This window comes from Corvus kubaryi, unplaced genomic scaffold (assembly GCF_017639235.1).
Source record: "Corvus kubaryi isolate FWS band 111438036 unplaced genomic scaffold, C.kubaryi_AGA036_p1.0 137, whole genome shotgun sequence".
NCBI lineage: Eukaryota > Metazoa > Chordata > Aves > Passeriformes > Corvidae > Corvus > Corvus kubaryi.
In genome coordinates this window covers 974141-990989 of record NW_024580671.1, presented here as the reverse complement: position 1 = coordinate 990989, position 16849 = coordinate 974141, and the positions used below count along the sequence as shown (strand labels likewise).

Below are 16849 nucleotides of genomic sequence, written 5' to 3'. Positions count from 1 at the left end.
AAGAAACCGATACACAGTTTACTCAATGCTAATGCGACAGAAGTCTTGTTTTCTGCTTTGAATTCCCAAACACTTTTGCTTAATATGCAGTAGTAACAGTATGTGTTCTTACAAAGAGTACATCCACAATTCCCTTTAAAATTATTTTTGACTTGTATCATTTTAATGATCCACATGGAAAGCAGCGTTTTTCTTTGAGTGGATAGAAGTAATAATGTGGCAATTTAGCACCCACATAGGAACATTGATTGGGAAAACCTGCAAGTGTCTGTACACAACTCAGGATTCACATTTCCTTCAGCTAACCTAACCTGGGTCAGTTACCATAATCAACAGTGGGAGCAGCAATTAACCGAACCACACAGTGATGCTGTTCCAGACCGAAAATTCACATTTAAGTGTATGAGTTTTTTTCCCTCACTGAATTCAGTGACCACTTTTTCCACTGACACCGAGAGTTTCCATTCATTATGCCATAAGTATTAAAGTCCTAGTACATTGGAAGCTATTCCTGCCAGAAGAGCCAATAGTTTAAAGATACACAAGTTTACTTCTATTGGAATTCACGATTTGTGGTGTTTGGAAGAAATCCTTGAAAAGCACCAACAAACGGGGGAAAAAATGGCCCTAGCTATAGCTACAGCTACCACCTTCTGAACACACTGTATGGTGAACCAAGGAATTAGCAAGTTATCTAACCAACACCTTTTCAAGCACCTAAACCCTTTATTTTAACCCAAATTCATTAGGACCCAGGAATGTTTCAGAGATGCAGCAGCTTTTCTACAGGCAGTGGTTTTCCAAAGGCACACCCACTTCATTCCCCAGGAAGTCAAGATTGCCAGCCACTAATGATGGAAGATATTTCACAAGTGGGCTTGGAACTTGACTTCTAAGAAGGGATATGATTTGAATGGCCACCTAGGTAGTCACCTCTCAAGCACTGTGAGGCAAGATACCAGCAAACATTCTCAGAATCACGGTTTCAGACACAGCATAAGGTACTATCACCAGTTCCTTCTGAACGGACCTTGAGAAGAAAGCCCCCGCATCTGGAGTTACAAATTTACGAATGCCGTATAAAACAGATATTTACGGATTTCTGTAACGTGGATCTCAAAATCACGAGAAAAAAAAGCCCCCGAAATTTTGTTACTGTTTGCGTCTCTCGTCACCACCCGCGACCGTTTAAAAAGTCAAACGTAAAAAAGATTTTTGTGGAGTATGGAACATGCACAGTACTACATAAACGCCTATTACAGCTGAACTAATACACTGCCCCCCAGGCTGCGAACCCTGGGACGGACTCGACCACAGCTCTCGGTTTCTGAACGTTTCCCCGGGCTCAGGCTGAGCCCCCCCTCCTGCCCCCGGTAAACACCACTCGCACGGCCGCTCTAAAGGAAACGCTCCTCAGGACCACAGACCACTTCAGCCCGACAGCTTCTCATGAGATCTTCTTCTCGAAATCCTAAGTCCCTTCCGACTTCAGCCTTTACCGACCGACCGAGAGGCTCGGCCGGAAGCCCGGGCAGACGGCGGCGCGGACACCCACCCCATTTCTCCCCACCGCGAGCGCTGCCTCCCGCGCTCGCAGCGGCCAGCCATCCCCGGCGGAGGCTCCAGTCCGCTCCCAAACTCACGTGGTGCGACAGCCAAAGGTTACACGCACCCCTGGGACGAGGATGACACCGCCGTTAGAGGCGCTTCCCACCGCGGAGCGGACCCGCGCGGGGCCAGGCTTACCCGCGGCGAAACGCCCGCAAGGGCTTCGTTCTCCCGGCACCCGAAGTGGTGCCGCATCCCCTCCTCGTCCGCGCCGGTCGATGAGCAGCCCGGCCAGGCATCGATAAATCAAAGCAGCCCGCCCGCTCCGACGGAAAGCTGCGTACGACTCAGCCGCGGCCAAAAACACCGCCCTGGGGGCGCGGCGGGCGGGCGAGGGAGGTAGGGAGGCAAGCGGCGGGGGAGGCTGCGCGGGTGCGGGTGCCGGGCTCCCAGCCCCCGCGGGGCGGCGAAGCGCCCGGGATGTCGGTGTCGTGCTGCCGCAGCGGGCTAATCCCAGCTACTTAACCCGGCGGGCGGCGAGGGCTGAGCACCACCTTAATCCACGGCGTGTGCGCGCCCGCCCGCCGGCAGCTGCGGGACCGTGGCGTGCCGCCCGTGTCCAGCCGCGGGGTCCCCGACGGTACGGCGGTGCGCTCCCGCGGCGGCTCAGCCCCGCATCTGCTGCCCTCAAGGTCACGCGGTGCCCCGGCTGCACGGTGGCGGCCAGGTGCACGCTCCGGTTACCTGCGGGGAGAACCGGCGAAAGCCCGGAAGCGCGGCACCCAGCCCCTCCGGCCGCGCCGCCCCCCCGAGCCACTGCTCGCAGCCCCGCGGCGGGAGCGGAGCAGCGCTGCACCTGCCGCTACGCTGTTGCCCACCCCGGTCGGCCAGCCGGGAGGAGAGCCGCCCCGAGCCGCCGCCGCCGAGCTTACCTCTGCGCCGTGGGGCCGACACAGCCGCCAGCCGGGGGCCAGGACGAGGCGCCCGTGAACCTGACGCCGCCCGCTCGTTCGCTCGCCGAGAGCACAAGGTCCCCGCGCTCCCCGCCCTGCCCACGGCCGGCCGGCCCCGCCGCGCCGCCCCCGCCCTGCGGCCGCGCGAGGAGGGCGGGAGAGGGGGCGGGGGGGGTGAAGCGGCGACCGAATTGGGGAGGGAAGGAGGGAGGGGGCACCGGTGCGGGGAGAGCCGGGGGAGGAGAAGGAAGGAGGGAGGGAGGGGGGCGCGGACCGCCCGCCCCGCCCCCGTCGCCTCACCGGCAGGAATCAGCGATTCGCCCTCCTCGCGGGCGCTCCCACCGCCGCCGCCACCGCCGCCGCTGCTCCCCGGGGCCCGCCCGCCTCCTTTCCCCCGCACGCACCGGCCAGCGCCGAGCGCGCCGCCGAGCCCCTGCGCCGCAGAGCAACCGCTACAGGAGCCGGGCGCCACCGGGCAGGGCGGGGCGGGGCGGAGCGCGGCGATCCGCCCGCCTCCCGCCTCCGCCCGCCCGCCGCGGTCACTCACTTGCCCGCGCCCACCGCCCCCTCCTCTCCCGGCGCCGCGGCCGCCGGTCCCCGCCGCCTCCCTCGCCGCCTGCGGAGTGCGGGCCACGTGACGGGGCCCCTCTCTCGACCGAGGAAGGGGGGACCCGACGTGCGGAGTCTTCAATGGGGGAGGCGGAGGCGGGGCCCCGGTAGGCACGGCGCCCGCGGGGGCGGGGCCCCGCGCGGATGCCCGCCCGCCGCCGCCGCCGCCACTGGCGGGCGGGAGGCTGACGCGCTTGTTTCCATGACGTCGGCGGGCGGGGCCGCGGCGTTTGATGGAGCCCGGCGGGCTTCGGGGGTCGGTGACTTTGCCACGAGCGGCTCCGGCGGGGCGGGACGGGGGCGGGGCGAGGCGGGCTGTCGTGTCGCGTTCCTCCGCCTGTGGGTCGCGGGCCGCCGCCAGCGGGGACGCGGGCTGCCTCGAAGGGGCGGGGATCCCCCGGCGGCGGGAGAGGCCGCGGTCCCACGAGGGAGGGACGGCCACCGTCTGGACCGGGACGCGTCTGTTGCCCCGGTGGGCGGGGGCCGTGCGTGGGGCCGGAGCCGTCCCGGAGGCGGGGGCGACGCCGTCGGGGGAGGCTCCCTAAGGGACCGCCGGGCGCCCCGGGCGCGGTCCTCCCCTGCCCCAGGGGGCGCGGGGGCGCCGTGCAGTGCCGTGCCCGCCGGGGCCCGGGGCGCTGTCCCCCCACGGCCTCCCCCTCCCGAGAGCAGCCGGTGGGAGCCGCGCTGGCGACGCTGAGCACAGGGCGCGGGGAGCGCGGTGGAGCCCCGGCGAGGCTCCGTTGTGTCTGCCGGGGTGCGCTGCGGCAGGAGGTCCCTGTTGCGTGGGGCCGCTGGCGGGTCCGGAGCGGCAGGAACGAGCGTGTCGCTCGCTGCCGACGGTGGGGATCAGGGAGCTCCGGGTCCAGCCTCCCGTCAGGCGTGTCCGCCTCTCGGAGAACCCTGGCAGCTCCCTCTGGAGAACGGGGTGTGTGGGGGGGCCGCAGGTGTTCAGCGCTTCCCAGTCTCCAGCCGAAGGCTCTTCGATTGGAGAAAGAAAAACAAATGGGTTTATCAACGTTTGAGCCCAAGTGAGTTGTCCGGGGAGATGCTGGAAATGAATAACAGGACTGGGAATTAAACTGGAAATGAAAACCCTGATTTCTGTTCTTTTCCAGTGCAGTAGATCTCTCACCGCTCCCGCTCCCCCGCCCCCCCCAATGAAAAATACCCATCCGTAAACTGTATGCCATTCTATAACCTATTTGTGTGGGTTTTTGAGCTGTGTTTTGACATCCTCCCCTCTCCCCTGTTGGACATCTCGCTGCAGTGACTGGCCAGCTGTGTCCCAAGCTGTCAGGTTCTTTGAGCCTGCCATAAATATCCTGCTTCACCTTCGCTATCGTTCAAATCCCAGTGCTGCAAAGGAAATGAATGGAGAAGCTTATGCAGCTGTACCCGAGATGATGCAGAGCCTAGAGGGTTAAAGCAACAGGATGAAGTCAGCACAAAGCAGCCCACAAGGACTGGGAAATAAATAAATCATCCTAACTACGCTATTATTATGGCTTGCCTGAGGTTCATTGTCTCTTTCTTTCTTACCTGAATGTCTGTTACATTCTTCTCCTTGTTCAAGAGAAGCAATCAAAAGAGACTGTGAGCAGTAAATGGCTCCTGCCCATTTTGGATGTTGCTAAAAATACTACCTTACCTCTCCGTATCTAGAGGTCAATTGAAAAATCAAAATAATGAGGTAAGCAATCCTGCAGACTGTTCTGTTGAGGACATTTCTTGCATTTCTTCCCAGAAGGAGAATATAAAACTACCTGAACATACATAAAACAAATTCTCTTGCATTCTGTTTGCAGTTCAGCATCCTCCTCTGTACTTATGGCTGTAGTTCAGTGAGGCTTCCTTTCCCCAGACACTTGGAAATTGCATTTCTCAGTACAGCTTTATAAGCCTGGCAGATGTGTTCTGCACAGTTCTGTCATATCTCCTCGCTCTCGGGCAGATAAAATTAGCTTTGGTACAGCTAAGAAGGAGATGATGTGTTTAAAGCACTGCAGTTTGGGTACATATCTGTACCTGCTTCCGTTTGTCTTGAGGGAAGGTAGGTAGGTTGTGCTTCAGTACTTTTTCTATGAAATTGGAATAATGTCCTATTTTCTTCACAGAAAGGAAGCAAAGGTGGGAGGGGTACATATAATCATTATCTTTTATGGTAGAATTCTCTAAGTGGATACATTTTTCAAGGCACACAATAGTCAATGTTCCTCTTGCATTGATACACAGGGATAGCACAAAAACATGCAACACATTGACTGAAAATAAGGAGAAATTTCTTATATCTCCACAGAATCTTCTCCCTGAGGATTTAAAAATTTTCCAAATTAATCCTCAATATCCAACAGATTTCATAATTTTTTTTCTTCTGTGAGAAAATAGGTGCTTCTGCTGTTTCTAAGGGTTAGTGTATATAATTGACAAACAGAAAACATTCCATATAATGTAGGTCACTAATGGTGTAAAGCAAGCAAAACCAAGATGCACAAAGAAATATTTCTGGAGACCTTTCATTTAACTTTTGAGGAAACAGTACCATTTCAGGAAAATTCAGACTGGTTTGCAGACCATTTGGAAAGGCCAGATTTGACAAATCAGTGCCAGTACTTCAGCTCAGTTCCATGACCAACATGCTAATGACACAAGCATCACACATTTTAATAGACACAGAAAATGTGTCACAGAAAATTTAAGTGGATTGCCTGTATCTAATCTCCTTACTATGAGACTTTTAACATAAGAGTAAGAATTAGGGTATTTGGATCGTTACAATATTTGGTCAAAAATTAATAAGGTGACCAAGGTCTGAGTGCCCACCTCACCATCCTGTATCAACTAGGGGACTTTTGGCAAAATCTCATGGTGGGTTTGATTGGAGAAGAGTGAAAACAGGCTTTTCATAATATGTGTCTACATCTTAACTTTTTTGAAACTGTTTTCTTGACTATTCTGTTAGTGTTAATCCTGTTCAAACTCAGTCAGTTTATTAAATTGGATGGAAGTGGAGAGCACAGAATAAGCATGCCAAGTTAGGGGAATAATTGTGTGTGAGCAAGGAGATACGAGTGTCTAAAACTTCCACGGGTTTTGCAGAACCAAATGTTTCTGTGCCAGGTACACTTCTCCCAGTTGCCTTTCTCAGTTCAATACTGCTGTTTGACCAATCTCTTCAGTCCACCGCGGAGAAGATTCCTGTTTTCCATGCTCTTGGCTGATGCCTTGAGCTCATTCCTGACAGGCCCTGGAGGCTGCATCTTGTGATTATTCCAGTATCCTGCATCCTAAAAGATCAATCGTTGCCTAAAAGACTAAACAGCCATCTAGATAGGCAAACAGTAGACCACTCACTCATCTTGTAGGTGGCACAATGACCAAATTGTTCTATTATTCACCCCTGCAGCCTAGCAATGACCTTGTGCAACAAAACAGTATCACCATTTAATCTTGAAATACTCCACCCCGCCCTTAGGAAAGATGACTATCTGTAAACATTTGCATTTTTATAAGCTCAAAATTCTTTCTCTTGACTGTTCTGGAGCTCAGGATTTGTGCATAATGTGCTTCCCCTCGAGAATACATATGATAATTTCAAATAGTTGATTTTATTTTCTCTATTTTTCCCCCTCAACAATTTTGGATAATTTTTTTTTTCATTCAGTTTTATGTTTTACTGTGATACTGCAGGATCAGGAGGGTGAAAGATTAAAAGAATACACAAGGCAATGTGAGGAGTAACAGTTATTGCACAAACTGGTTTTCATGGATATTGCATATTAAATATATATTAAAAAAAAGATACACTGGACTTAATATATTAACTGTTTCTTCTTTTTATGTTCTTTTCAGGCACCTCTGCAGCCCAGCAACATTACAGTCCCAGAGCAGATGAAAGAGTGGAAAGGTATTTCATGAACAAGGGCACAATGTCTACATGCAAATATAAAAAAAAAAAAAAACCAAAAACAAAGCATAAATCCTGAAATTGATGAAGAATTTGACCAGTTAAAGGAATTTGAGCAGGCATGAGAGAGAAGGGGAATATAGAGCAGGGTGGGATAGCAATAACTGACACATTTATAAAGAGCAGGAAAAAATAAAACCATTTGGGAAGCCTTTCATGAGAAAACATAAATCATTAGAACCAAGTATGGATGGTGATGACATAGTATGACCATGGTTGCCTCTTAGAAAGTGAGAAATGACTGGGAAATGGATGTATGCTATCACTCAGTAAATAACTACTAAAAATGCATGTAGCGAGCATCCAGCTACCTCCATGGAAGTGACTTCCTAAGTAGTACTTCCCCAGTTTGGAGCTGATACTTTCTCCCCCAAGGCAAATTCATTGTTGAATCCCTAAAGGATGGCCAAAGTTTCAAGCAAGGCTGTCCTGGAGGCAGTTTTGTCCAGTTGACTAGAAGGGTTTGTTAAAAATAAGCTACTGTTTCCATTTCCCAGGAGCTGCTGTTAGACATCAACTCCTCGGTGTGGACAGGCATTGCTCTTGCTGCTCACCTATCACCCCAAGACTCAAAATGTAGGAGTGACTATTTTACTTACCAAACTACAGAGGACCTTTTGGGGGTTCATGATATGTACAATTCTGGACCGAAATAAAAATGTTAGTTCATTAGATTTATGATACTGTGTGTGCTTTTAGATGTGTTGCTTTTTAAGCCTTCTAACTGGTCTGATGAAGTTGTGGCCTTACCTTTGAGACCCTCTTTTCAGCTGATGTTAGTGAGGCTTCATTGATTTCACTTCTTTTTGTGACCTATTCCAGTTCATGCTGACTGAATATTTGGTTTGTAAATTGTTGTGTTCCTCTCCAATGTGATTAAGTGACAAGGGAGTTATTTGTTTTTCCTCCTCTCCACCAGATAAGAAGCAAAAGGGGTAACCAAGCTATCTCTCTCTGATGCTAACTAAAATCAACATCACTGACCAGTCTGAGTCATACTCCTGACTCACAAAAATTGGTCTTATAAAGAGTAGCCCCTCCCTGATCTCATCAGTGCTGGGAAATTTTCTTAAGGAGCAAAATGTCTCTTAACAATGCTAGTTCAAAGTCCTTTGGATAAGAAAATAGATAACTCAATTACGCTTTGGGTTCCTTCAGCCAACCTTAGCATTTCTCCCCCTTGGTGATTGCTCAAGACGGGTTTGAAACATTTAAGAGTCATTAGAGGTAACAGTTCCCATTCTGCATTTCTTTTAAGGAGGAGTAACAGAAAAGAGCACTACCTTATTTCTACTACCTTAGTCAAGAATTAATCATTCAAATGATAAATGATGACCAGAACACAGTGGAATAAATTGTTTATTTTGTTAATCACATACAGCTCTAAATCATCTTGTCTAGGTTTAAGATACTAAGAAAATTATTCCACCTACCTAAAATTGCATTTAAAGAATATTACTAATGACCTACTTCACATGCATTTTTAAATAGTTTCAACCTCTGGGCTCAGCCTTGTAAGATTTATTCAGAAATAATCTTTTTCAGATTACAAATACAGATCTGAAGATTTTCAAGGTCAAAATTTGGATATCTATGAAAAGGTGAGGATATAAAATATCTAGTATCAAAGCTTAAAAAAAATCACTCTCCACAGTAGTATAAATTATAGCAAAAGTATTTAAAAAAATGTTTATACTTCTGTATACATAAAATCAAGTATGCTTACAGTGTTTAAATGTAGACTATGAGCAGTCAAAAGATGAATCTTGCCTTGATTCTATTATCTGGTAATAATGGAATCATAAATATTAAGGTAAGTGGAAATAAACTTTTAAAAATAATTCAGAATGTTGCTTGCCAACTCATAAAAATGAGGAAAATTTACTAAGTTCTTATAACATAAACTACATTTCTATTATGTTCTAGTAGAAAAGATCAATAGAATTTTCCTTTAAGTTCTCTTTTCTCAATATGATAACACGGCAGCCTTGTCTTGGGCTACTGAAGCTTGAATATATCATGTTATGGGTACATCTAGTAATAGTACTGCTGTAGGATATCTTCAGGCTACAACATGTTAGGTAGCAGTAAAGGCAGTTTGTTTTAGGAGAGAAGTGGATTAAAAAATAGAAAAATATTTTGTACGTGTCAGCAGTCCAAACACTGACAATTTGTTATCTTCAGTTCTGACTGGATTCGGTGAGAGCTGCACATACTTAATAATTACTAAAGCTGATGCCTATTTTAGTTAAAATATCTTGGATTATTAGAAGGTATTTTAAAGTGAATGCATGTAAAAGGTGTTCAGATCTATTCAATATTAGATTTACAGTAAAACTTAAATTTGTTTATTTATTGTGTTTCGCTCAGCTTGATGTTAAAAACAACCAGGCCATTTTCACTGTTCAACTAATTCTCAGTGCCTTTCACGTTCAAGCCCCCAAGCCTGGGCAGTGCCTTTTTTACCAAGCCATATACTCAGAATGGCCCCCAGGACAGCAGAAAGGGCCCACAGCTGCTCTGTGAAACTACAGATAGGAGTGATTGTACGGGACGTCCTTGACAGCATAGGTAAGTGGCCTTTAAAAGTGCTGCAAGACCAGCAGGCCATAGGAAGAAAATAACTGTGGGTCCTGCAATGGATGCGGTGCATGGAGTTTCTTAGGAATACAGTTTGAGTTGCAGGGTCCAAGTGACAGGACTCTCACAACATGTTTTGAAAATGACACTGAGACCTAAGCTCTGATCTTTGTAATCACCGTATATTTATCTGCCCCCGACCTTTATGTGGCTCTGTTTAAGCTTGTGATGCTCTGTCAAAGTACAGGGAAATGTAAGCACTTGGAAAAAGGTCAAGAATCCCCCTCAAAAATAGTGTTGGCATGTATAAACAAATATAAAAATATACAAATACATATAGAGATGTTGCTTAAGAAGGAAACCAATCTAAAAAGATGTCCAGCTGAAACTCTAGAACAGTATTATAATTTGCAAAAAAAAAAAAAAAAAAAAAAAATTAAATTGTGAGACAACAGTAAAATGACCACAAATTCTGTCAGTATTAGAAAATCCACCTTGTTACCTAAACCAAAAATTGTTCCTTTCCTTATTATGTTTCTTTCCTCATGCATATCCCTATCCATTTTAATTTTGTTGTGAAGTTAAGCAGAAATATTCATTTTAGAAAAAAAGTTAGGAAATCTGATGGTTTTAGATGGGATCCATACAAAATGTTGTTGAGTTTTGTTTGTTTGTTTGTGGTTTTGTTTGTTTGTTTTTAAAAAGGAACCAGAACTTTTATGGTAAACCATGGATGCTAACCATAAGAAGTGAAATCAGCAGGAGTTAATTAAGACCTCTAGAGCCAGAAAAAAGATAGTATTGTACAGATAAGGTTTGTTTGGGGTTTTTTTTTCTTTTCCTCTGATCTATTCCTCTTTTCTAAATTAGATAAAGAACTCCATGAAACATTAAATTGGCAGTCAAGTAAAGCTAAGATAAAGTACCTCTCTTAAACCCTTAATGCCAGGAAATTCAGAGATGTAGCTATAATAATACTCTTATCCCATACTGCAGTACTTTTACTGTGTGGAGTTTCCCACTGTTGACTGAGACAGATAAAAATAATAACTTTTTGCCTCCCTTCAAAAATTTTTGTTTTGAGGCTGAGGGGTAGAGTTTTTTAATAGTTTACTACAACACTTCTATTTTCTCCTGCAATGTGCACATTGGGATATATTCTTATAATATTTTTGGTTTTATGGTTGACAAAATTAAATACAATGATGTGAGAAAAATCAATGAATATAATATATATCTCATACTTGTATTAGATGGGGCTTTTTTTAAAATCATTGTGTTGCAAACTCCAAACAGAACAGGTATGTAGATTAACTTGCACATGACTGTGCAGGTTTAGGACATAAACTGCCTAAAGGAACTCATGAAATTATACTACTTGTGTCAGGGAGCTTCTTTTTCTCTCTCAGTATAGACATTGTCTTCCATGTGCAATATTAAAAAGCATTTACCAGAACTCCAGTCTGTCCTTTGAAAATTTAAACAAGTGCACTTATTTGCCATCCTTACAAGAAAAAGGAATATTTGTTGGGGTTTTTCTCTTAATATATTTCAACTTTATTGCAATTCTGAAATACATTGAAGAAGCATCTGATCTGAAGCCTCATAAGTGTGTGTCATTTTCAGCAGGGTTACAAGGATCAGCAAGTATTTTTTAAAATAGAAATCACCAATCAGGTCCAACTTATTTTGTTGTTCAACTTCCTCACTTTTTACCTATGGCCCACTGGGTGGAAAGGCTGAACAACTTTGCTGAGTGCTCACCTCTTTCCCGAAGTGGTAGGAAGAAGGGAGGGAGGAAGAAAGATAATTAAATAACGAAGTCCTGGTTCCACACACCCTTACTCAGTTAGCACTTTGTGTATGTTGACCTATTGGAGTATAGGGATTTAGAAAGACATTTACTAATTTTTCAGAGTAAGGAGAAATTAGAGTGTTAATGTATCTCAAGCAGATCCTGAGTCATTGTATCTTAGATATTCATTAGTGGACTGCTGCAATCCAGCATTTTCCTATTTTTCAGGGCTGTCTTTAAAGGAACTCTATTAGTCTACAGGAATTAAAAACTAACTGAGCAAAAAGTACAAATAATTAATCATATAAAACACATTCACCCGTGTTACAATTCCTTTAGATTGTATTTTGAACCAGCAGTGAAATAAGAGGTATAGTACATCCAAACGTATCTAAATTATATGTCAAAAATATTTTATTAGTGTTTAAGAAAAATGTTTCATTTTTATGCCATAATCTGTATGGTATGGTATGTTTCCAGTTGGCTTTAGTGACACATGTTTTGGGGTATTGTTGTTGGGGTTTGGTTTGGGTTGGGGTTTTTTTGTTTGGTTTTTGGGTTTTTTTTGGGTTTTTTTTGGTTTTACACACTACTCATAAGGTTTCTGTATGCTGCTTAGACAATGTTCCTTCCTTCCTGATAGTGACTATCTGTTCTCTACTTTTGGCTTGCTTTTCTATTGTTATTTCTAAATTTTGTACATTTAGCTGATGACTGGAGGATCTGTTTTATTAATACAATGATTAAAGAATAGTTGCCATATTTTGCTGTACATTAAATGTCTTAGGAGAAATAATTTTTATTATTTGATGCTTTAATTTTATTCTTCGACAGTGTTCTTATATTATGATATCTGTTATGTATAAATCTGATTACAAAGCAAAAAAAAAATTCAAAATATAATTAGGTGTCAAAATATAATAAGGAGGAACTTTATATTGTCAAAATCAAATGCAAGAAGGAATAAAAGGTGATATTTGTGAAAATTGTGGAAGACATAGCAAAGTTTCATGAGAATTCAGATGAGATTAAATAATGTTTGTGTACATTGAAAAGACAATATGCTTCTTATTGTGGTTGAAAAGGCAAGAGCCTTCTAATGGATTGTCTGTGCAAGAGCTTTTAAAAAAGCTAATTCACTAAATGCTAGATAGTACCAGTTTAGGGAGTAAATAAATAAAGCAATATTCACCAGAATGAACATGGCAGAGTCAAGCTTCCTACAGTCTGAAATGCTGGGGAGAAAATATCCACATTTTATTATTGTCTCCTCTGATATTTGCTGTTCTTCATAGTTAATATTTATCTTAACAATGGGTTTCATATTGCTTTGACAAAGAGAAGATATAATGAAAGAAAATATGTATCAACCATTTATAATATCAGTTTTTTCTCTAAATTATAAAATTCAAGTGTCCTTAATAAAGTTTAAAATCCTTTTTCCTAAAGATGAAATCTAATCTCCAAAGAGCTATTCATTATTCTTTGTTACACTTTAAGTTTCATGTTGTTCACTCATTAAATTTAATTTTTCAAGTTAATAACATTGTTGTATTTTTATTAATATAGTTTGATATAATTGCTACTCCTTATTTAATGATAGCATAACCTTGCAATTAAACAATTTGCTTTACCCACAAAAGGTTTCCATGATTTCTTTTTTTTTTTAGTCCACTGAATTGCTGCCAAATTTTAGGTGAAACTATTTGTTTTTTCATCACTCTCTTATCCTTTTCTTTAGTGCCGATTTAAGCATTCTCCCAGACTTTGGACATTGGATGACAGGTTTGCAAGGTTTGAAACATTTGATTCGTTGGGCGCTGCCCTTTGGAAATGGAAAACACATAAGAAAAAATAATGTTGTCTCTGAAGACTGAATCAAATATAAGTTGTCTTTCATAGCCAATATAAACATATGAGGGCTATGCCTCTGCAGGATAATGAGGAGATGCTTTATAGTACAATAATTCAAGTTTCTATTTTTGATGATGGATGGTTGTCTTCCTTTAATTGCACCTGTCTTATAAAATAAGTTATGTGGTCTTTTACTACTAAGTTTTGTAAGTTTTACAAACTTAGGTATTCATTCAAGTGTCCTGTCTGTAGAGCAATATCTACTCATGAAATCTGTAATCACCACCACTTGTATAATGGTTTGGAGAGTGGTGTCACATCAGCCTTACAGCCTATCTGACAGAGACCACTGCACATTTCTGAGGTTTTTCAGACACTCTCCCCTTGTGTGTTGTCAGAGCTGCTTTATCCATGAAAAACCTTTTTCTCCCCTAGCAGCTTGAAAATCTTTACAGAGTATTCCCCTTAGGAGAGGGGACTTGTACAGTGTGATGACAACATCCATCAGCTCCTCTTCAGAAAAAAAAAAACCACAACAGACTCCATAGTGTAGGTAACATCACACTGAAGAGCTTTCAGGAAATTCTTTACTAAAAACTATCTGCCAGATTGTTTATGCTATGGGGAAAAAAATGTTACAGAAAGAATAAGGCAAGAACTGACAAAGCATAAAGACCTAAATCTTGAAAATGTAAACCCGATGTCTACCAGAGCTATATGAGGGTAGCAAACCACATTCTGTTTCACCCTTATCTCTCCTGAGAACATCCTCTGCTGAAGCTGAGAAGGAAAACTCACCTACATGTCCGTTTGATCATAATATTTGTTATTTATAAATTCATTGCTATTTTACTTGTACCTATTCATATTCATAGTTCTTCAGTAGCCAACAAGCAGTAATCAAACCACTTATATGTCAGCACAGTTTACCTACCTCAACTTGAAATGTTTGCAAATGGCTAGGATGGGTTCTTAACTACATTTTCCTGCCTTTTGCCCAGTTTTTACATAAAGTACTGCATATTGCATCCAGATTTTGATAATGTAAGACACTACTTTGAGCAAATTGCCTCTATGGGTAAGGCAGAAACATTTTTTATTTTCTAGGGTAATTCATTAAGCATCTACACTGTCACTCCCACACTTAAATTAATCTCCATATGTTCAGTTATCATAGGGAAAAAAAAAAAAAAGAAATAAGAAACGGAAATGAAAACTCATAGCCACAAATCTGCAATGTATTTTTCAGACACCTAAATTTCTGTCAGCTTGCTGGGAATTCATAACCTCTTTATTACATGCTTAGCTAATTAGCACACTTCACAATTTCCACACAAACAATGGCTCTGTCACTTTTCATCATATATTTAAAATGGGGGGGGGGGGGGCGGGGCGGGAGGGGGTGTGTGGAAAAAGAAGCGTCACTGATGAGATTTTAGTACTTTTATTCCATGCAGTTTAGGAAAGTTACTATTTAGCATGAATTACTTTTGATTTAAATAGTACTTCTCAAGTTACTTGTCCTGTGATATATTGTCTTTGGTTCATTTAACTTCTTGTTTCATTTCCTTGCTAATTCGGAAAACAAAATCCATACTTGCTTGGTAATTTTTCAGAATTGCCAAAGTTCTAATAGGTGTTGTTGGTGTTGTTGGAGACCCTTTTAGATCACTTTTTAAGTAAGTGTCTTGTGTGATGGGTGGACTCCGGTGGAAAAAAAAACCCACAAAAAGCGCAACTGAACTACTGAAACACTTAAACACAGGAAATGTTAAGAACTTGCAACCAGTGAAATGTAGCAATATTAATCTGTGCTTATGTATCCTTGGCCTGATACATTTATTTTCTTTATGCAACATTCCTGTGTTTTCAGGCATTAAAAGTGTTCCCAGGCAGAAGTCCCCAGCCTTGCCTACAGTGTTTCAATTGCACAAGACTCAGTCTGGCCGATCAGTGAGGGGACAGAATTTATGGTTGCATGGGGTCAGGCTGGGATGGAGTTACTTTTCCCCATGGCAGCTCCCCTGGTGCTGTGCTCTGTGTTGGGGCTGGAAAGGTGTTGATAACACACCAGTGTTTGGCTACTGCAGAGCAGTGCTGGCACAGCACCGAGGCTGTCTCTCCAGCGTTCCCCCTCACCAGCAGGCTGAGGGTGGGCCAGTTCTTGGGAGGGGACACAGCCAGGACAGCTGGCCCAAGCTGACCAAAGGGATATTCCATAACTTGTGGCATCTGCTCAGCAATGAAAACTAAGGGAAAGGGGATGGAGGCATTTATTATGAGGTTTGTCTTTTGGAGCAACTGCTATACATATGAAGCCCTACTTCCCAGGAAGTGACTGGACATCTCCTACTGATGGGAAGTAGAGAAGAAATATTTTGTATTCCCTTGGTTCTGTTCATGGCCTTTACTTTTGCTTTATCGACCCTGAGATTAGCTCAGTTGGTTAGGGCATGGTGCTAATAATGTTAAGGTTGTGGATTTTGTGGATTTGATCCCTGTATGGGCCATTTACTTAAAAGTTAGACTCAGTGATACTTTTGGGACCCTTCCAACTCAGAATATTCTGTGATAAACTGAGTTCTTCTGACCTGTTTTTTCCGCTTTTTTTTTTTTTTTTTTTTTTTTTTTTTTAATTCCTACCCTGCCTTGCTGAGGAAAGGGAGTGATAGAGTGACTTGATGGGCACCTGTCATCCAGCTGGGGTCAACTCACCAGAACCAGACACAAATCTTTCACCCAGGGCTGCCCAGCTAGCAAGTCACAGACAGCTCTCCTTCTAGGCTGATGCACACGTGTGTTTAGGATGCTTACTATACAGGTCTGGCTGTGATAAGGCATTTTCTTCTCCCAGCCCTTGGAAAGAAGTATGACAAATGAATCCTAAAATTCTTTAGAGGCAGTTGAACCATGCTGGTTCATTCTTTGCTCTGCAGCACTTCAGTGCATAGTAGGTACTTGAAACCCATTGTTTCAAGTACTCCAATGAACCCTATATGAACTTGTTGACCTGCAGGATTTTATAGTTTCAGTAAACAGAACCACATTAAGGAGGAAAGAGTTCAAGGCTTTACATAAAGTTCAGTTTGATATGCCTTATCTGTGACAGGAAAGTTCAGTGACTTTCCCATCTTTCAGGTTTCATTTTTAATTTCTGCATTTTCTTAAGTCTTGTGATCTTATTTCTTATTTAGTTTAATGTTTTCTCCAAGCCACTATTTTCTTGCATTTTTATTTCCAACCGGCTCATTCATCAGGCATAGCATTAGGACCATTATGACAGAGAACACTGTTTACTTGTAGCCACACCTGTGCTTTTGTATTTTTTCCTTTTCATTTGTAGAGATTGAAGAAGGATGTTGGAATTCAATCAGTTGTGTCTAAAAGCAGGCCTCCCTTCTTCCCTTCCTTCTCCTTCTCCTTCTCCTTCTCCTTCTCCTTCTCCTTCTCCTTCTCCTTCTCCTTCTCCTTCTCCTTCTCCTCCTTCTCCTTCTCCTTTTCCTTCTCCTTCTCCTTCTCCTTCTCCTTCTCCTTCTCCTTCTCCTT

General features: G+C 43.7%; 1 protein-coding gene and 1 long non-coding RNA gene across 7 annotated transcripts in view; one reads left to right on the top strand and one right to left on the bottom strand.

Annotated features, from left to right (window-relative positions):
• The window catches only part of ATP2B1 (ATPase plasma membrane Ca2+ transporting 1), a 60899-nt gene extending 58006 nt beyond the window's left edge, over positions 1-2893 (bottom strand). For 5 of the 6 annotated variants that reach the window (XM_042017588.1, XM_042017584.1, XM_042017589.1 and 2 more), the window contains exon 1: positions 2481-2659. The gene's annotated coding sequence lies outside the window, so the exon portion shown is untranslated. Of the gene's footprint in view, positions 1-2480; positions 2660-2801 lie in introns of those variants that run through there. The other variant, XM_042017585.1, reaches the window with a different exon arrangement.
• Positions 2894-8614: 5721 nt separating this feature from the next.
• On the top strand, positions 8615-12646 carry LOC121659496. Its single transcript, XR_006014358.1, has 2 exons — positions 8615-8675; positions 9445-12646. It is a non-coding gene; the product is annotated as an uncharacterized LOC121659496 (long non-coding RNA).
• The last annotated feature ends 4203 nt before the right edge of the window (positions 12647-16849 follow it).